A 21,358-nucleotide genomic window follows, 5' to 3' on the forward strand; every position below is an offset into this window, starting at 1 on the left:
TGATTGATATGCTTAATTTTCCTGTCAAATGCGGACTTCCCTTGTAAACATGTCAATTGAGAAAAGTTCAAGCTTGTCACTCGGATTTATGGCTGGAATAACATGTAGGTGGAAAAGAGCGACGCGTCCCCTGTGGCCCCTGTTGTTTCCTATTACATGTAGGGCCAACGAACCCAGGTGCTGCCGCGTCCTTCTGCCCTCCTCCTCCTCCTCCTCCTCCTCCTCCCTGCCCACAGCTGAGATAACAAAAACAGACCGTCCCTGGAAACGCACCAGAACTTGGCCCCAGCAAGTTTAATTTGTTCACCTTGATAAAGTGGAGCCCTTTAGCTTTAGGGTGCCGCTGACGGGCTGGGGTGGAAACCCAAATCCCACTGACTTTTCCTTGCCTTAAACAGCGGCGTGTTTGGCTGAGTGCAATATCCACGGTGAGACGGGTTTAGCCAGGATATTTAACTTAATACCAGACCCAGGATTAGATGTTTTTAGCCATTACAGCAAAGGAAGACCTTTTTTTTTCCCATGTTTTGCCCTTTTTTCTCGCTCCCATTCATCACAACTCCCCTGCCCAGGCTCCTGCGGGTGCATAACCCACCAGGATGGTGCGTGCTGCTGGTGGTTGGGACCCCCCAATGCATGACCCCCACCCCGAGCCCACATGGCTCCCCGGGGCACAGACTGCTGAAGGCAAAGAGCCAGCAGGACACCTGCCCCCCCCGGGAACAGGACCCCCAGGAGCTCCAGCGAGCCCCATCTCTGGGGCCGGGCTCCATCTGCATCCCGGGGGGCTGGGGCCGAGCCCAGCGCGGGGGTCACAGCTCCGTCCAGAGACCACCCCCACGGTGACGTATAAACACAGGCAGCATTGAAACGTTTTGCTCAAAATATTTGTTTTTAGGGAAAAACACCGTAAGTGTTTGGTTTTGTAAGCATTGTGCAAAACGGTTTGGGTTTGTATTTGCTGAGACACCGCGGTGGCGGGGGAACGAGTGAAATCCAGGGGCTGCTGCTCAGGTTTGGTTTGGGGGGGCGACTTTTGGGGCGCAGCACTGCCTGGTCGGGCGGCTCCAGGGGCAGCACAGATCCGGGAGGAAGAGGAGGAGCATAGGACATCCCCCCAAGCCTCTTGTCCTGCTCAAATCATAGAATCACAGAATGGTTTGGGTTGGAAGGGACCTTAAAGCCCATCCCGTCCCACCCCCTGCCCTGGGCAGGGACACCTCCCACCAGCCCAGGTTGCTCCAAGCCCCGGCCAACCTGGCCTTGAACCCCTCCAGGGATGGGGCAGCCACAGCTTCTCCTGCCCCCGGAGCCCAAAAATCACGTCTTATCTAAGCAGCCTCAGATGACTTTATCCTCCAGCCCTTCCCTCCCAGCCCCCAGCGAGCACCAGCGCCTCCGTTGCCCACGGGGGTGTTTTGCGGGTGGGGGGAAGGTACAATGCCGTACCTGATGGCTGCGGCTCTGGGCCAGGCGATGCCGGCGTGGGTGCCCGCAGCGAGCACCAGCACCCTGCCTTTCCCAGGGATCCCCTTCTGGGCTGGGCACAGCTATAAATAAGCTGTTTTGTGACTGATTCATTTTTATTTCTGTTAAGTTTTATCACGAAATAGCAGTCATCGAATCGACACCTCGGTTCCCTTGAGCATATTCCCTCTGGTGTCATTTTTTGATAAATGCCAAGAACAGCCTAGCAGCAGGAGACCATTATCCTGTGACATGCTCCACTCTGCTCACATTATCTCTAAAATAACACGGATGCTCGCACAAATCCCTGCAGCAGTTGTGACGGGGACCAGAGACAGACCCAGCCTGGCTGGACCGGGGCCGCGGCACTGCAGCCGGCAAAGCTCGGCCGCCTCTGGCTTTTCCCAGCCAGGGTCCGGTTCAAAGCTTCCCACCACCAGCGAGAGGTTTTGGACGATGGTGGAGACAGTTAGAAAACGGTAACTCCTTCCTACAGACAGGGGGACAATCCAAAGGTTTTAGGTTTTGTATTTTCCACTTTATTTTAGGCAGATTCCTGCCTCCTCAGGGACTGGAGGGGCCTGAAGCATCACGGGAGAAGACCTGCATCTCACTGCCCAAACCAGGACTTGAACTTCTCCCAGATGTTAGAGTTATCCACCTTTCCTCTTTCCTCGTTATTCCCAGTGACACCCGAAAGACCCCACAAACTCAGCAACGAAGAGCAAAGGAGGGAGAGGAACACCAAACCCAAACCTAGCACTGTTCAGGTTCCACCTAATCCCCCAAACTCAGATTTTGTGTTTCTCAATGAAAGCTTAAAACTTAACTTGCTATGGAAATGTAACTTTCTGGGGGCGACGCTACTTTTTTTCACAGCCAGATCATCCCAAAAGCTGTTAAAGCCGGTTAGAGACGAGGCGTTTGGGGTGAGGGGCTGGAAGCGAGCAGATTGTGGCAACTCGGCCTCCACTCATCCTCGCTGGCTCCCAGAGGCGGGGGGCCGTGCCCAGGGAGGGAGCCGTGGCCGGGGGCTTCCCCGCGTGGCCGCCCCCACAGCCGGGCACTGGCTTTAGAGAGACGGCCAAAAATCCCGAGGCAGAGACCCCCCTCCCGCATCGCCCGATAAACGCGCTTGTTTTGAAGCGCACAGGTTTCTGGGCGCTCTCTGGGCAACAAGAGTCCGATCCTGTTGCCAGGGATTTGCCGGCGTTTTGTGTCAACCTGGCACTGTATCAGTATTTATTTTTGCTAATATGACACAATTAAAGGGTAATCGTATCTGTACCTTTCATATCACGTCAGGCAAAATGAATGCTGTTAGAAGGATGATACTAACGTGACACGATAGGACATAGTTAACGCGATGAAACGTTCAGATCATGTTAATGTAAGAGAAGAAGGGAGGGAGAGCTCTGGCGTCTCTCACCCTTCTCGGGTTCCTCACCGCGGTGTCCGGGAGGCCGGTGCTCATCCCTGGAAGCTTTGCTGCTTCCGACTGGAGCCGCTGCCTCCGCAGAGCACCGCAGGTGCCAGGGGTGGACGTGCCCGGGGCGGGGACGGTCATGGGGGACAGAAGAGGGGAAAAAACCTCCTAAGCTGTGGCTCCTACACCCGCGTCCCTCTGGTGATGGCTCGTGCGTCTCTGGCTGCTTCCCCTCGCCTGCGCCAGGCTCGGCTCTCGGCATCTCCGACACTCTGCACCCTCAGCAGCCCTTCCCATCTAAAACTCTGAGGCATGGTGGCAAAACTTGGAGGAAATAATTAACAATTATTTCACAGGAGAAGGTTCCAGCTGGAGCAGTATCTGGTGGTTGAACATATATCTAACAAAGGATTGTTATTTAAGCAATAACCCTTGAGAAATTGGTCGTTACCAGCATTAAACGACTCAGCCCATTGCCAAGGATGGTTAACGCTCTAATAAACTGGTCATTAACTGCAGTAACAATGAATTTCGAGGGGATTATTGCTATTATAAACCTTAATCAATGGTTTATAACAGCAATAATGTGGTCCTTTCTTTTAATGGTAAGTAGTGCGGCATGAGCAGCCTGCTTGGAAATATTTTCAGTCTGGCTGATAAGACAAAAGCAGGAGTTAAGAGCCCTCCAACTCCAAACACTTTTGGGGAGGAAAACAGGCCCAGGGGGACCGGCAGGGAGAGGTGGTGGGGTGGCCGTGGCCTTGCACGAGGCGGCTGTGCCACGAGGGCCACTGGGCTCGGCCACACCGGGGCCAGCAGCGGGCACACACCTCGGCTGCCCATTTGGGAGCTGGGAACGGGCAACCAACCTCAGCTCCCACACTGGTGGAGTCTGGATTCATCGCGTGGGTCGGCTGGTGAGGAGCGGCTCTGCGCAGAGACATGGAGAGGCCGCCCGGGGGACGAGGACGGGGAGATGGAATCAGCCAGCACTGGACGTGATGCGTCCAGCCACTGTTCTGCCAGAGTTTCCATGGATAAGGACTCCCTTGCACCCGGGAACCCCGGGGACCAGCAGCCGATGTCTTGAAGAATAAGACCCCTCTCTACCTCCACACAAAGAACCGCAAACGTTATTATGGGTCATCAATTACTCCGCCTCTTAAAACCCAACTGCTGCACGGTACTTGACACTGCGACCTTCTGCTGCATCCCCACAGCCTGGGAATGTCACGGGTGCCCTTTCCCTCTCCTTTCCCTGCCGCTTATTTGGAGACTCCCGTTACCGCCTTTTGTTTGCCATGTGAGACGGATACATTGCTTATTTACAGTGTGAAAAAGGCGGGGAACAGGGAAGATTCATATTCATCCTGAGGGGTGCAAAGAACCCAGGTTAATTAAGGAGATGAGGAAGAAGCCAGCAGTGCCGGCGGGTCGGGCCGGAGAGCCCCAGACCTGGTGGATTTTCCGCAGGAGGGTTGGAGGAACCTTTGCTCCCGCTCCGGGGGACGGGCCAGCGTGGGCACCTGGGGGCAGGGAGCACCCCCCGGCCGAGGGACAAGCTGTTTCATGCCCTATATCCCTTAAAAAAAATATATGTCAGTATAATAAGGTAACAACCTGATATCGGGGTCTTCCCGGGGAGTTTAAGGAGCATCCCCTTGTCCTGAGCGAGCGGAGCTGGACCGAAGGATGCTGGGTCGATGACTGCCTGGTCTGCACTCCGTACCCCGGCAGGCTCCCGAGAAACCCCTTGCTGGGCCGAAACTTGTCTCGTCACCCCCAGACAGGGGATTATCTCCGCTTCTGTGTCCAGCAGGCAGGGGCTCAGGCACCTTCGCTCTTGCTTCAAAGCTCCAGCAGATCCAGGGAGCTCCCAGGGGAGGCCGGGCCGATCTCTGGCAGCTCGGGCTGCAAAGCCCCCAGCCAACGACTGAGTTATAATTATGCCCTGACTTTAATGGAGCTTTTCTCTCTTCTGTGCTTGTGATTTTTATGGCTCTTCGGAGCTGATTCTCAAGCCCTGCTCTTATCTCTGCGCTCCCTCGGCTAAGCTGGCTGCAGCTGCGGGAGCAAAGGCATCATCCCGTATTAACCAGGGTGAAACCACGAGCGGTTTGGGGGCTTTGGCTGGTTTTGGCCAGTCTTCTGATACGCTTTCCAACCTCATCCAACTCATCCCTCCTTCCGTTTGCTTGTCAGCGTCCCTCAGAGTGGAGGGGGTGGTTGGTGACTCTTCTCTCTGCACTTTTTTTTCCAAAGAAGGCTGCAATGGAATAAATTGGAAAGTTTACTTCATGTAGCATGGAAATAAAAAAGCTCATTCAGAAAGTTAATGATTTATTTTATAGTTTCATTATCAGGGTCACATTACTCAATAGCATTTCAAACATGTCATTTGTACAAACTATGGTAATTAAAATTTATAACGTACTTCATCAGCGGCATATGAATCTTTTAGCCAGCACTCTGCTGTCATATAAACAGTGTAATTTCAGCTGCAATTCACCCTTTATTGGCTCTCATTTGTGATTTAACAGCCATCAATGACTGTGCTATAAAGAATAAATTAACCATCCGTAAACCTTATGATGACAGGGACAGTCAAACAGACTTAAACTGCCTGCGCCGGGCTCTGGTTCGCCAACAGAGACCAGACCCGGGAGGTGCTGGTGCGAAGGCGCGATGGCTCCCGTCACCGGGGTGCCGGGCACCATGCACACCACCGCCGGGTCCACCAGTGGCTCACGAAATGCAGCTTTTTCTCTGGCCGGAGGATCCCTCCCCTCCTGCAAGCTGTTTCCTGCCTCGGAGGAGGAGTTTCAGCCACTAACAGCTTTAAAATCCCCTCGCCGTCCCTCCGGCTGCGGAGCCGTCCCGAGATGCGCTCGCAGGATCCCCGCAGCGTCGCATCCCTGCGCCTCCCGCTGCCACCCCGTGGCCCCCGGCCCCCGCAGGGCAGCAGCCCCCCGGGCCACCACGTCCCCATCCAGCACCAGGGGGTCCCAGGGGGAGACCAGGACTCAGCTGGAGACCCCCCAGGGCTGGCACCTCTGCTCCCATGGCGGACCCTGCCGTGCTGCGTTGGCGCAGGCAGGGTGGGTGAGGGGCAGACGGTGCAAAGCCAAACCCCAGCACTTCCAGCCCTGGCGAGCTTTATGGACCCGAGAGCAGATCTACAGCGAGCAATTCCTTAATCGGGGGCTCCTTGCAGCCGACAATTATCCAACGGCTTATTTGTGCCCATCTTTTGCAGAGGGAGCAATACGTTTTAATGGGATCCCTCCTATGCTGAGCGCTGACGCTGTACAAAGCTAATAAATGATATGGATTGGATTTGTTACTGAGACATCTCCAAGGAGCCTGGGTCATACAGGCCAATAAAATTGGCCTCATAAATTTACCCTGACACACAGGATTACTCCAGCATTGCTGAGGTCACCTTCTCACACTGATTTATTGCCAGCCCATGGGTTAATAATACTGTTTACGGGGTTGTTGTTTTCCCCTACACGTAGCAGATATTAATCAGCGCGTCCATGCCTTTGCGGTGCTCTGGGGGCGGGCGCAGCACGGGGGAGACGCCGGGTGAGGACGTGGTGGGGAGGGCGAGCCTGATTTATTTTCTAGGCAAGAGTTTTTGTGTTTAAAAAAATCTTCCAGAAGTCCTCTGCGGGAGGAGGTAAACTTTTCCTTCGCCGAGTCCCGAGGGCGAGGGGCAGCACTGGAAGGGTTTTGGCAGTTCCTGTTTCTGGGCAGCATCTTTGGCTGCGAACTTCTGATCCATGGGAGGGATTTTGATGTTCATAAAACTGTAATTCCCACCCGATCCGCTCCTGGGGGGAGCGGGCAGCAGCACAGCGTCCTCTGGACGAGGGGACCCACGGGGCGGGCGCAGCGGGGACACGGGGCAGGGAAGCTGCGCCCAGGTGTTGAAGTGGCGGCAGCGGCGGCGCAAGCACCAGGCACCGAGGGTTTGCTGGGCGACAAAGAGCCACCCTCGCTTCAGGGCACTCCTCGCTTGGCTGCCTCAGCCACAAATCGACGAGAAGCAGCCCCTTTAAAGCCCGCAGACTTTTCCAAACGCCAGCGGAGCTGGGGCAGGGAGCTTCTCCGCCTTCAGTGTGCTCAGGTGAAACGCTACTCGGCCAGCGCTTGTTTTGCAAGATTTCACTGTTTTACTGCCAAATAAGTACTATTTGACGCCTGCGGGCGGGTGGCACACACCAAGCCCCAGGGCTGGAGTGGCACAAAGTGTCAGCCCCAACTCCCGCTCCCTCCGAGGCCAAGGGCAGCGTTTACAGCCGGGACAGGGAGAAGCAAAGCATCCTTTCCTTGCGACGAGTGTGCTTCAGAGAGCCACACGAATAAACACGTCTTAAAACTAACAGAGCGGACTGTCAGCGTGTCACTATTTCCCCAGGGACGCTTCTGTCCCCAAGGGCAGGAGGGATGGCTTCCTCCCCAGGGCTCCCGGGGGGTTTCCCCATTCTCCTGGCGACCTTCTCCCTTTGTCCTGGTAAAAAGCACTTTACAAACTGGCTTCCACCTCCAAGCTCCTGTCCGGGGTGAAACCTGCTTTGAGAGCAGCCCCAGCACTGTCCCCGGCTGCGTTTCAGGTTGTCACTGGGACGGGCTCTGTGAGACCCGGCGCAGGGACAGTCTCAGCCTGGCAGCACGAACAAGCTTTGCACCCTTGAGAAATTAAAATTTCCCTCAAGATCAGGCCAGACCAGGCTCTGCAACAGCTCCTGATCGCTACGGATGCCATCGAGCCTGTGCTCCTCCTCTGTCCCACTGAATCCCCGTGCTGATGGCGTAAACAGCGCCCAGGTTTCATGAAGGACTCCGCAGGGGGATTCCTGTCTGCTCCAGGGCAGGGTAACACCTCCCTTCCCAGGCTGCCGAGGACAAGGACCTGCTTTTCCTTCTCCATAGCAGAATTTCTGGGCTTCTAAATCCCTTCATTACTCCCTCTCCCGCAACTTCCTTTTTTAAAATCTGTGGGAAAAGAGCTTCGAGGAAAAAAATTCATCCTGTGCTGCCCTGAGCAGGGAGAGGCGGGTGATGGCGGGAGGCAGGGGCAAGCGCGGGGGCACCCAGAACGAAACTGAGCGGCGTAAATGGCTTGGGCTTACGAAGAGCAAACTCCAGGATATGAATTATGGAGTATTAATTCCCAGCTCCAGCTCCACACTTAACATCTTATTTCTACAGAAACTTGCTGAATGCAGTAACACGACCGGACCGGGCTCTCGCCCGGCGCTCACTGCGCAGCCTGGGCTGGAACCGGCTCGTACAGAGGAAAAGCTCGCGGTGCCGTTCCCCAGCCCCAGCTCATGCCCTCCTGGGACGGGCTGTGGCCCTGCTCCGCAGCAGGTTGTCCTAAATGGGCTGCTTTTGCTGAAAAACTTGTGTGCCTGGATGCCACACGAGCATGTCACGAGGATAAGCCCATGTATTCTATGAAAAAAAAACACGGAAAAACACAGCCTGGAGAGTCAGCTTCACCGCACCCCAGTTCTCCCTGTTGGCACTTCTCATTCCCTGTGTTTGACGGTGCTTGAAACCCCGCAGCACGAATTACCTGCACGAAGCAGCAGGAAGGTGGGGCAGGGCTGTGTCTCTGTGTCCTTCCGTCCCTCCGTCCCCGCTCGGGTGGTGTTTTTGGAAGTCCTCTCTGTGCCTTTCTCCAGCTGGGAGAACGGCACCGTGTGTTTGCCATCCCGCAGCCCGGCACGGGGGCAGCCAGGCTCGCTCCTGCTGCTTCCTGTTATTTTCATCCTGCCGTAATCGGAGGGGACAGGTGAGATGTGCTTCAAAACACTGTAATCATATTTTAAATGGAAATGAAATGTGTGAATTAAATGTAAATTACAGCAGAATGGGAGGACAATCACTATTAGTTAAGGTCTGACACCTATTTTTGCAGACCTTTCCTAAATGCCACAACTTGTTTCTCCGCACTTGTGACGAGGACTTGTAATTACGTGGCAGCTGCTCCTGCAGCCGGGCGGATGGCGGGTACCGAGGGGGGCCTGTGTATTTTAAATAGCTACGGACTGCTTGTTGGTTCTGGGAAATTATGAAGCAGCAATGATATTTTTATTCGGGAGCCATGAAAATAAACCTTGGTGTTTTCCTCCTGAAAAGGTGAGGCAGTAATACAAAAGGACGTTTTTATAGAGTCAATTTATTTAAGGGTTCCCCCATTTGCCTTTATATTGGAAAAATATGTGCCCTGCCAATGAGCTGAAATTTCTTCTTTATCTTTAATCTCTACCCCACCTCCTGCGAGCCACTGGCTATTCCCACAGCCCCGCTGTACCTTCAAGCCTCCCAACAAAGTCTCACTCCATTTTTCACACCGGGAAGCATCCACAGGCCCTCGCCCGTCACGGCACCGGTGTGTGGAATGCCCCTGCCCTGCGGATGCTGCAACACAGCGCCAGCCGCAGCAGCAGCATCCTTATTCGGGATGGGAAGGCGAATCCCAGCGAGACGAGAAGGGACGCTCTGGGGCTGTGGCACAGCCGAGGGACAGCCCCCCTGCCCCGGAGAGGCTGACTATAACAACTATAACAACGAGACAACTTACGTGCAGTGAAAATGGTACAGCGTGGGGAAAAAATAGCGCTGAGCAGAAGCTGGTGGCACGCCGCTCCTCGGATGACATCTTTGTGATTCAGAGATTTCCTCCTGCGCCTGTTGTTCTGCCTGTCTCCCTGCAAAGATAAAACATTAACGGTTCTCATTATCACTGGGAACTTTTCAGCTGGGAAAAAAGGGAACCCTTGTCCCGAGGAAGCCGAAAGCTAAGTGCTGATTTCATCTATTCTTTATACCTGGGGCTACTTGGCAAATTTTTTATTTTCAAAGTACTGGACAGTAAATATTCAAATGAAAACTGATAGCTCCGAGACCCTGAACATATTGTCACCTCGCTCTGACGTGTGTGAGCTCAGGTGATGAAAAGCCTGGCTCGGGGCGCTGCGGGGGGTGCACAGGCGACTTTATGGACTCTCAGACACTCGGCCACCCTCAGGGCTGCCCTCGGCCAGGGGCTCGCTCCCGTCTTGCGGCACAGGCCAGGGAGTGAGGGGGGACGCCAGCAGCCCTTCTGCTTTGGGCACCTGGTGAGGACGAGCCGCGCGGGCAGGAGGCCAAGGACAGAGGATGCTCCCCGGCCCTGGCAGCCCCAGCGGGGCCGGGAGAACCACCGGGCTTCTTCATTTCTCAGATTTCCCTTCCCTGTTTCAAAGCAGAAGGAGATTGGGGGTTAATTTCTTGCACTATTGCACTGGGGGCAATGTATCATCATATGTTGGGATAATCACAACATTTAATTCTGGTTTCAATAGTTCTTACAGATATATATATATATATAATCGTACATCGAAACAAAATGCTTTTTGAAATGGAAAAAAACCCTATGCCATTTAATTCCTAAAAGGTCAAACTGAAATGCTTTGGCCTTATCGAAATGATTTTCTCCTTTGATTTTTCTTTCCAAATGCAATTTCATCAAAATCAGTGCGTTTCCGCAAATGTTTCACCTTTGGTGAAATGGCATCTTCTGACAGAGGAGTGTTTTGTGGGGAAATTTCCGACCAGCTCTTGCCAGGAAGGAGCCAGTGCCGGGGCTGGAGGGGAGGAGCGAGGGGTCTCGCCGGCTCCAGGCAGGACTTTTCCAACCGAGCTGTTATGGCTGGGGACGGGATGCCAGGAGACCAGCAGGAGGGCTCTGCCCGCTGCCGTGCCCCGCTGCCCGCACTGCCCCGAGCCAAGGCAGCCGCTCTCGGGCTCCAGCACGGCGTGGATCGGGCCCCGCGGCACGGCGGCGGGTGCCACCCCGGCACGGCGAGAACAGCCGTTTGTTCTCCCCTCGCAGCCGTCACGGGGATGTGATGAAGGGGGAAATGTCTCTCATTCCGATCAGGTGATTCACTGCCCTGGCCCCGTGCTGAATCCTCCCTCCTGCCCGAGCCAGAGCACTGGGAGGATCCAGAGCCTTCCTTCCTATTTTTACAAAGCTTGCAGCGTTGTCAGAAAGGAAAGGGTACCATCTGGTTAGCCCTTGTTTACTGCACACCCTGCCAGTTTGAGCTTATTAATCATATTTACCCAAGTATCTTAATTACTCCCTGTCTAGCGACTTGCCTTGCACTCAGCTGTTGACCCACTCCCCTCCCCTCTCCCTCGCTCTTTTTTTCTTCTTCTTTTTAATTCCTTTCTATCATTAATCACAGGAGCAGCGTGGGCAGAGGAATCCGCGGCTCGGCGTTCGCTGGCGATGGTGTTGCTCTCACAGCCAACGGGTTGGAGTTCACCGCCGGCTCCTGCAAAACTTTCCAACGCGTCCGTCGGGGTGCGAGGAGGGCAAGCAGGCAGGGGACGGTCCTGCCCCTGCCCACACTGCCCCATCCATAGGGATGCACAGGGCCAGGGGCTGCCCAGGCTCCCCGGGGCCGTGCCGGGACTTGCGCAAAGAGACACCATTAAAGATGGTAATTTGTTGATCCAGGCTCTCCCGGCGCTCCAGCGCAAGAGTGGCACCGTTTTCTTTACGACCTCATAAAGTCACAGCCGAGAGGCTGATTTGGAAAACAAACTGCCTCAGGTTGACAGATAATTAGATACAGGGGACATATTATACGCCTTTGCATATAAATGCGCACTGAAGCACGTTGGTTCATCAGAAGTTTAGGCTACGGGAGAAGCAGGTACTCCCGGCACATCAGGATATATGCGCCGGTGCCGCCTTCCGACCACGGCTCCATTTTATGGCCCTTTCATCTCCTGTTCGCCGGCATGCTGCGAGCGCGGCTGCGCGTCCGAGGCACAGCTGCCTTGGCTTGGCTTGGCTTGGTTGGGTTTGGTTGGGTTTGGTTTGGGTCTTTTTACCCCAGCAGCCTTCTGAGCTTCCTTCTTCCCCCGAGACAGGGTTTGGCTTTTGCATCTTGGATTTTCTGCTCCTGTGCTTGCAGCAGGGAGGAGTGGCTGAACGGGGATTCATTGCTATTATTACTATTTTCGTGTTACTATATCACATCCAAACTTCACTCTTCCCGAGAGCGAGCCTGCTGAGAACAGCAGAGCAATTCTGAAATGACACGGTCCCTGTATTTATACGGCAATTCAGCATCCTGCTCTCCCAGCCCCCAAACCACGCGGTTTCAGATATTAAAACAAAACAAAACAGTTGGGTTTCTTTTTATGCGCTTCAAGATTTAAGGTGTCATCCAGCCGTCTTGTCAAGCTCTCAGGGTTTGCTTTTGCGAACGAAAGCCAAGATCCCCGTAAGACCGTGGCTCCTGCTGGGGGTATTTTCAGAGCATAACCCCGATGTGCAGGATTTGACCAAATTTTGCGTGCGTAGCTGCGTACCCCTCTGCTCGCACTTCAGTGTGAACCAGAGCTGCATCTCTCTGAGATAACCCCTCCTTCCCAGCTCCCCCCACATATCCCTCTATTTTGGGGGTGCAGCAGAAAATGTCAATTAAATGGCCATATTCCCAAGGAAAGCTTCACTATCAGCCCTTCTCCCCCAGAAAGGGAAAATAAAACTGTGTGTGGGAAAGATAAAGCTGTCAGAAAAGGAAAGGGAGAAAAAACCCCAACTCTAAACCCCCAGCAGCCCCCATGGAAGGAGGTGGTATAAATAGAGTTGCTGTCACTTTGATGAATTAGATCTTTTGTTAATTAGGATACATTGATTTAAGGGTTGTCCAACCACATAGACCTCTTTCCTTTCCCTTCCCTGGCAAATTACAGCCCAGGGTGGTGGCAGCGCATCTGCCCCCCTGCCTTTCGTTGCCTCCTTCGTCAGAGACCACCTTTCCACCAGCACCTCAAAAAGAAACCTGGGCAAAGCCGCCGGGGCAGAGCTGGCGCCGCTGCGCCTTCAACCTCCCCTTGGCCTTTGCAAGTCGGTGCCCCCGTTTCTCTCGCCCCCTTGGCAGCCGTCGGCTCCGGCGAGCCGCGGCTTTGAGGTATTTGCCATGGCTTTGCGGTATTTGCCTCGGCGACCGCCCCTGCTCCGTCCCCCGGTCCCCGCAGGAGGCTTCCAGGCTTTGCAGGTCTCCTCGCCGCCTCTTGTCGTCACTTGAGCACCAGCGAGTCGGAGGGAGAGAGGGGAGAAAAAGTGCTGTGCTGTGTGGATTATTGTGTGTTTGTCATCTGGAATGGTATAAGCTGTAGGTACAGCATCTCCCAGCGGTGATTTATGGCCCCTGTCAGGCAGCACCAGCGCTTTGTCTGCTGTAGCGTGGAGGATGAATGCAGCGCTGTCAGCCCGGGCAGGGCACTCTTTCTCTTGCTCTGCTCCGCACACTCGCTCCCCATTTCACGCCACTGAACATAAACAATCTTTTGTAAACCTGACAGTCACACTTGCTTCTTTGGAAACATAAAGCAGGAATGTATGACTCGGCTTTCATTACCCAATTTCCGAGGCTGTGCAGAAAGCTCTCCGGGAAGATGGGGAAGAGGAGACCCCAGAGGACCGAGAGATCCCGAAAAAGATAAAAGGGGAGGGATGCACCTTACGGCACGTGTGTGTCAACGCTGGCCGTGAACACACGGGCCCTCACCCACACGCGGCGTCACGATTCACACACGTATTTCCCATTGCGGGTTTGACACACAACGTGCCCTTCGCAGACAGAGCCACGTCGCGCTGCTGGAGCAACGCACATTTCCCACCTCAATTGTTGCCGTATATCTTCCTCCCTCGAGCAGAAAATCTAATAGCGGCGTAACACTGGGATGGCAGCCTGCTCGGTAATGGGCTCTCACCTGCCCACCAGAGGGAACGGAAAGTCTTACAAAAACTAATGCACTTCATTGCTATTAATAGTAATTGTAATAACCCTCTAGGAGGAAAGCGCCCGAAGCTCTCTGTTCAAATCCAGCTTTTCCCAAAGCTAGAAGAAGGTGTCGAGAGGTTACGGTGGGAATTGGGTAGCGAGGCAGGGAAGAGGCAGCACCTCCAGCACGACGGCAGCGTCCGGCAGCGCCGGCGGGCACCGCACCCCAGGCAGGAGCAGGGCCCCCAGTGCGGGCAGGAGGGGTGGCCGGCGAGCCGGGCCCTACGCCTGGCACAAACTGCTCTTAACTAACGCCGGTAAAAGGAACTCCAAGAACAGGAGCACTTTGAGCGGGGATAAATGGACCATTTTGTCAAAAGAGCTAACGGGGATACACGCGCTCCGGCTGCGCGGTGCAGGAACCCGCCCCGCTCTCACGGTGGGTGGGGAGATTCAGCCGCTGGCGAGAACACCATGAATTTAAAACCTGCCAAGGGGCAGAATAAATGCTGTTGATCTTGCGGGTGCTCTAAAAGGCGCCAGGAGCAGGTTCCGTCTCGGTCCTACTGCCATTTACTGCTCTGGCTTTGAGCGAGCGCGTGGCTCTCACGCCGACGGCCGGCGAGGCCAGGCCTGTCCCCCCACCAGCGGGGACACCCCGGCGCATGCTCTCACTGCACAGGAGTCGGCCAGGTCTCTGAAGGGACACGAGAGGGGACAGACGCTGCTCGTCGGCCCTTTGGCAGGGGCCCACGGCCATTGGCCAGACCCACCTCTCGGAGAAATTGCCCTCGTGTCCCCCCCGGCAGTGGGAGGGAGCATTTTCCCTCATGATTCTGGAAAGTGAAGGAAGAAAAGAGCGTGACGGCGTTTTGGCTCCGCGGCATGCCAGCGCGAAGAGCTGCAGAGAGCTGTCGGGGAGCCTGCGGCCCCACAGCACCCCCGCGGGGCCATAACGTCCCGGCTACAACCCGCCCAGTGCCATGAATTGGCAAACAACGTACGGCTTTCCCACGCCGGGGCTAAAGCTCCTCTTTAAGGTGGGAGGAAGCTGGGATAAAAAGCAAAGAGAGAGAAGCTCCAGCCCTGGCATGTCCTCCTGGCCCCCGCCGCCCCCCGTGCCTCCCATTTCCCCATGGGGAAAGCTTGCTGGAGTGCTGGGGGTGCCCGAGCCCCCCAGCCCCGCCGAGCCGCCTTCCCATGTTTTACAAGAACAGCTGCAGCCTTGCTGGGAACGTTCCTGCATGACGCGCTCCTTCCGTCCCCAGCCTTGGCGCTCCGCTCTCGGTTCGCTCAAATCCATCCCCGTGACTTTGGGATCAGGGATGCCCGGATGGGGCGGGGGGGTGCACGGCGGAGGAGGGAAATAGCTCGCAAATAGTTTGCTGTTTTCTTTTCCAGATGGTGTGTTTTGGAAGTTCCTGCGTGTAGGGCTGAGTGCTGAGTCTTGAACATCTGCTGAGGAGGAGCCCGCTCGCTAGAAACGCGCCGAGGCTGCTGGAAGGACACGTTTCGGGGGGGTGCCACAGTCCCAGCCTGGTGGCAAAGGGCGTCTTTGCACCCCGAGGCGGCAGGGGGGCACGCAGGATCCCCGCGCCCCGGCTTGTGCCCTCCGATCTCTTAAACTCCACAGCTGCACTTGGGGTGCGAGTTGTGATGTGTTTTAGCGTGTGTCAAGGACACCTAGAGCTTAGGGAAACACACCCTTTTAAAAAACATTTGCATAAATCTGAATAAGCAAACAAGCTGGTGTCTCATCCTGTGGCCTCTTCAATGGGTTTAGTACAATTATTTATCCTTGTGAGCACAACCAAATAGGTATTTCGGTGACAGCGCTGCCTTCTCGCACTTGGCTGCCGAGAGTGGACCTATTACAGCGGGGCCGGTTGGGGCTGACCACGCTGGCGGCCTGCGGGAACCACAGAAAATATGAGTAACCGGTTCAAGGGATCAGCGGCAGGAAAGGAAACTTTCCTGGCAGGTTGCTATTTCAGTCTGTCGGTTCGGGGGTGACTCGTTGTTGCCACGACCTCATGGAGAGTCTCCGTATTTGTGTAAGCGCTGCTGGGTTTGCCGGCCGCTTCCCACGGGAGGGACCAAACCGGGGCACAACCGAGCCAAAAGTGACACCGAATCATTCATTCACAAGTAAGAATAATTGTGATGACGGATGATATATATAAAAAAAAAAAAAAAGGAAAAAAAGGGTGGTGAAGCCGGAGCGATGCCCTGAGCGGCGCTTGGCACCCGGTTCGGGAGCTCGGGGCCGACAGTGGCAGGTCGTGGGCTGATGTCCCCGTCCCGTGTCCCCCCCGTGCGAGCCCTGGTGTGGAGCTGTGTCTCGCTGCAAGACCGCGAGCGAGACCCGAGACATGCTTTAGCCCTGCTGTGATTCTCCTGCTGCGGATCCCTCCCCCAAATCCACCGTATTCTTCGGCAACGGTCACAACAACCTCCAGGAAAGCTCCTGCCTTGGGCTAACCTCATCCGGCATGGTCATCCACGTGCAGACCCGAGCACAGGTACACGTCCATACGCGGCTGCTTTGAACGTAAGGGAAAAGCAATGCCGAGGTCCCTTGCAGTACTTCGCAGGGAGAGACGCAGAAACTACCAACGCGGGCTGGATTTTTTTTTTTCTTTTCAGCTCTGACCCAAGGATTTTAATAAGAGGCCCCTTCTCCAGCCAGCGACTGCCGTATCACCGCGGAGAGAGCGGAATTAAACAGCTACGCCATTGACAGGGCATCTCTTCCACTTTGCACAGGATTTTAATTTTAATGAACCCTCAGTGGCTGCAAGGTTATATCTTTAAATCCATTTCACCCTCCTCTCATCATACCATAATCATAAATAGCGCTGGCTTTAGAGGTGGTGTGTTTAATTGAAAGTTCATTTGCAGCTTCCATCAACGTGCTTCTTTGTCCCCTGCCAACAACCTATCATTTTACTTAAGAACAAAACCAGAAATTTAATGGAAAACAAGCTGTTTGTAGGGAAATGATAATTAGGCGGCCGGTTCGGAGGGCAGCGTACTAAACAACAATTCAATTCTGTTGTCTGATGTTTTTTCCAACAGAATAACCGGTTGCTGTATGGCCACTTCCGAAAGAAAATGGGACCCGCTGATCCTCCTGGTGGTAAGTGCAGCTGGGGAAGGACGATCCCAGGCCTCGACAAACACCACCTGTACTTTCCTGCTACTTCGCAGGAATTTTAGAGGAAAAATACACATTGGGGGAAAAAAGAAATGAGAAAATTGTTTAGACCTTTTCCACCTGCTTTGACCTCCTTTCTCCTCGCCTGAGGCAAACCAGAAAGCAGACAGGATTCGGTAAAGCCGAGGGAAGGGGAAAAAACCAAGAAGATTTTCCCTGAAATCAACACTCCTGTTTGCTGCCCGTGTGCAGGGACGTACCCACGGACACGCACAGACCCGCGTACCCTGCCCACGCACCAGGGCTTGGCTCTATGCTCAGCTCCCTCGCTGCAAACGCTGGGACAAAATCCCAGTTTTTGGAGCCCAGCAGGAGCGGGCGGATCAGGGCTGGTGCCCTGCCGGAGAGCAGGGCAGCATCAGAGATGTACCACAGCCACCCTCCCGCACCCCCAGCCACGCCGCCAGCCTTCAGCTATTTATTCCATTTCCCATCGAGCTTGTCCTCTAAATTTTGCTGAAAAACCCCAACCTTTCCTCGAGGTGGGAGAGCTGTTTGCAGCTGGAGCCGCACATTGAACTTCCAGCTGGCGCTTTGTCACGTAGGCAGGTCACTGCTGCCTCGGCACAACGCCCTGCCGCGTCCCCGGCGTCCAAGGGGACCGAAGCCTTGAAGATGCTCCGTCGGGGAGGTGACGGGCCCCGCTGCCCCCTGCCGCCTCCTCCCAGGGAAAGGGGTCTCATCTCCCCGTTGCAACAAGCAGGTTCCTGCGGCCGGGGGCTGCACTTCTGACCCAACACACGCCGTTCGGTTTATTGCGGCTTCCACTGAGCGTTAATGTTACTTCCCCGTGCTAAAGGCTCCCTCTCAAGCTGTGCCCGTCCCAGCTGGATTGTTTCTCCCCATCCCACATGGGGGGAGCACGCTTATCTCCATGGGGAGAATTGATTACTTTTCCCTGCCGCTGCACTGGCTGTACACAGGAGTTATGGGTCTTTCCACACCTGCGAAAGAAACATTATCCTCAGCCTTCAAGGATGAAGCATCTTATATTTAGTTGGACTAAATAATGATTCTTCTCTATCTTTCATATCAGGATTTAAGAGCACCCTGGAGCTACAAAGTTTATTAGAACCCATAAGAAGAACTGTACCATAAACGGGACAACCGCGGCCATAAACCTGCACCTTGAAGTTGTAACAAATCCTGGGATGTTGAAGTAGGACACGGTCTTGTCTCAGTCAGCAGAACGGAAAAGAAAAAAAGGAAAGAAAAAGAAGAAATGCAAACTTAAGCAGAAAAGAGGCCTGGAAATATAGAGGAGAAGAAAGGGAAAAATAATAATAATAAAGCAAAGCATGCTGCTTGCATAGCCCGCTCAGCTGGAGCCCTGGGACAGGCGCCCACATGATAAAATGCAACTCGGATTAATGGGGAGAGAGAGACAGGGGAGCCCGAAGGGGGAGTGGGGAGACGAGGTGAAGGAAGGAGCTGCTGGGAGATTTATGGGATGCTGACGCAGGAGGGTCCCTGCAGCCCTGGGGGACTGCTCCGGCGGCCGGGCTCGGCGAGGCAGCGATGGCTGACCAGGGGGAGGGCTCAGGAGCCACCTCTCCTGCTGCCTCGGGTGCGACCCAGTGCCGGTAGCACGGATAAAGGGCTGGAGAGATGACATCCCAGAGATCTGCGACGGAGGTGGGGGACACCTCGGAGCAACCCTCGCTGTGGGGGGAGGACGCGGTGTGAGATGGGCTCAGAGAGCCCCGGCCCCTCCGAGATGGCGTCCCACCACTTGGTTGCCCCGCGCCTCTTCTCTACTGGGTTTCCTCTTGGACTTTTCTTCTTTATTTCATCATCACTTACTCAGCTTGCATCTCCTCTCCTTGGTAGCCAAAAGCTTTTCAGCATCCCAGCCTCCAAGCTCTCTCCCATTCCACCCCTCATCCACGCCGGGGGGGGCTGCTGTGTTGTGGTTTGCACGGTTTCTGCCTTCTGCAGCCACCGCGGCTGCACGATTGGGAGACGCCAAAGGACTTGTGGGATTTCAGGCAATCTGGGCCAGCCCCGAGCCCTCCTGCACACCGCAGAGCCCGCAGAAGCCAGAGAGAACCCCGTCCCTCCCCTCCAGCCTTCGCCCTTTTGTCACATCGGGTTATTTTTGCTGCTGTTGAATAGATTAAGTGACAGAGGGTTGGTTTTTTTTAAAGTAATTGAGTTTTATTTTAGAGAGGGAAAAATGGAGAGCTAAGTGGGAAAAGGAGGGAGATAGGAATAAACCACACATCTTTTTATATAGGATCCACAGTTAATTCTTAATTAGAACTGACAGATGCTTCTCCCATAATCCTATTCCCAACATGTTCTGTTTGCTTTGTTTGGCGCTGCATGATACATGGTGGCATCGTAATGACCTTTCGCAACTCGTCCTGGAAGTGTTATTGGCACTCCAATGATTTATTGCATGTTCCAGTTGATTACTGGGCCATTTGTCAACATTTTTTTTCGCTCTCCATAAACCTGTCTCCTGTGTCACAGACATTCGCTAGCATGAAAATTTAAACAAATACAGTGTGCGGCTCGCAGTCAGCGTCTGACTTTTACTCCAGCACAAATTCATTCTGGCCCCAGCAAGTGTTTAAACTTTGCAGCGCCGGAGGAGACAATGGGAGACCTGGGCATTGCTCTGGAAGCCTGATTTTAGAAAGCCATCTCTGGGCGAGCCACGCTACTTGCTCAATTGTTTATTGGCATTTTGGTACCACTTATGGGAACGGGGGAAAATCAGGACTGGAATTAAATACTGAAATAATTATCCTTAAAATGACTGCCTGAGGACAGCCTGGGTTCACTCCCTCCGTCACCATCGTGGGCAAGCGGCGCAGGTCAGGGCTGGGGACGGGGCATGCGTTGAAGCAGGGACCGTAAGGCAGCGCGGGAGCACCATGAGCCTCGCGGAGGACGGGCCTTTTGGGGCGATAACGAAGCCGACACCACTCAATTCCCTAACGCTCTTGTGAGCCGGCGCGTTTGGGATCGGCGGGGTATGACGTTAGACCCACCCAAATGCTGAGGACAAAACCGCAATTATTCAAAGGCCTGAAACGGAGCAGCTCGTCTGGCGGCGGTGAAGCCCCAGCCCCCTGGGCACCCCGAGGTGGATGCCGTAAATGGAAGCACCCAGAATCACCTGCCTGATTTAAAAATCTTGGCCCGTGAGTAAACTGGATATAGTGGCTGTTACAGTGGCCTGGAGCATCTGCGCTGCATTTCGAGGAAGCTTTTCCAGGCGCTCCTATAAATCACCGCTCTGCTGCAGTAAAGGAAAGGTATTGTTTCACTGCTGTGACATCAATGCAGGCCACATAAATAATTTTTTATTAAGTGTGCAGTGCCCTGTAAAAATACACACACAGTCTGAGGATACTGCGGAGCGAATGCAGAAGCAGGGCCGGCTTTAAATAGTCTTTTCCATACCGAAAAGGCTGGGATGAGAAAGGAAACTCGCTGGGGTGGGGAGAGGGGTGGCTGGGGCTTTTTCCAATTCCAGCTCAGATCGGCATGTAATGTATGGCTTAATTTCCTCTCAAATTAGACACTTGATAAAAAAAGTTATTATATCTGTCAAGTTGCCAGTGCTTTTTATGAGCGTGATAAACTAAGAACCACTGCTTTACAAACCTTGATAGGATGTTTCAGTACCTGGAAAACAATTTTATTGCAGCCTGGACTACTAACAAATTGCAAATACTGATTAAGCCATAAAGTTACAACAACATTAAAAAATAATGAGAGGTTATTGCACAAGGGGAAGGCTCTTAAGCAGCGGATGCAGCCGCCAGATTTCCATTGTGCACGGTAACGGGCCAACCTGCAAAGTGTGTTTCTGCGGGAGAGCTTTCCCCCGGCTCCCCCGTGCAGGGGGACGGGCGAAGGAGGGACGGGCAGTTTCTTCCCCCTGTTACAGACCTTACTATCCACACTCTGCATGTTTCTGACTGGGAGATCTGCAGTGAGGGCTTCGCACAGAGCCGGCTCTGCCAGGGCCCGGCCAGGAGAGAGCTCCTCATGGGCACAAAGCCGGGTCTGCAGGTCCTGCAGGGCGAGGAAGGGGCTCCGGGATGCCTGATGTCCTCCGATTGCCACCGGAGGAGAGGCGCCAGCACCTCAACAGGAGCTGGGGCAGTTTGGGGCTGCAAAGGCCCAGGACAGCATCCCCCAACGGCTGCACTGCGACACTCATCTCCATCCGAACCAGCTTTGAGCAGGATTTACGTGCCTGAATATTGAGGGACCTGGGTCTTAGACCTCCCTGTGCCTCCTTTCCCAGCTACAACATTACCATCACACCACCACTTCCACGCCAGGACCGCGTGAGCGCAGGCAAAGGCTGTGCCAAGGGCTTGGGGTCCATCTAGACCCCGCTAGATCTGTGCGGGCAGACGGACGGAGGCGCTGACCTTCCCCACCAGAGCCGAAATATCAGGGCATGGTGTAGCTTCA

The 21,358-nt window shown here is 54.4% G+C and overlaps 1 protein-coding gene across 1 annotated transcript in view; it reads right to left on the bottom strand.

The window, feature by feature from the left end:
- Positions 1-8,603: 8,603 nt before the first annotated feature.
- Positions 8,604-21,358, bottom strand: part of KCNU1 (potassium calcium-activated channel subfamily U member 1) — a 177,966-nt gene continuing 165,211 nt past the window's right edge. Inside the window, 2 exon segments of the mRNA XM_054180933.1 lie at positions 8,604-8,677; positions 9,492-9,618. The gene's annotated coding sequence lies outside the window, so the exon portion shown is untranslated.

The sequence above is a fragment of the Rissa tridactyla genome, chromosome 20, assembly GCF_028500815.1.
Source record: "Rissa tridactyla isolate bRisTri1 chromosome 20, bRisTri1.patW.cur.20221130, whole genome shotgun sequence".
NCBI lineage: Eukaryota > Metazoa > Chordata > Aves > Charadriiformes > Laridae > Rissa > Rissa tridactyla.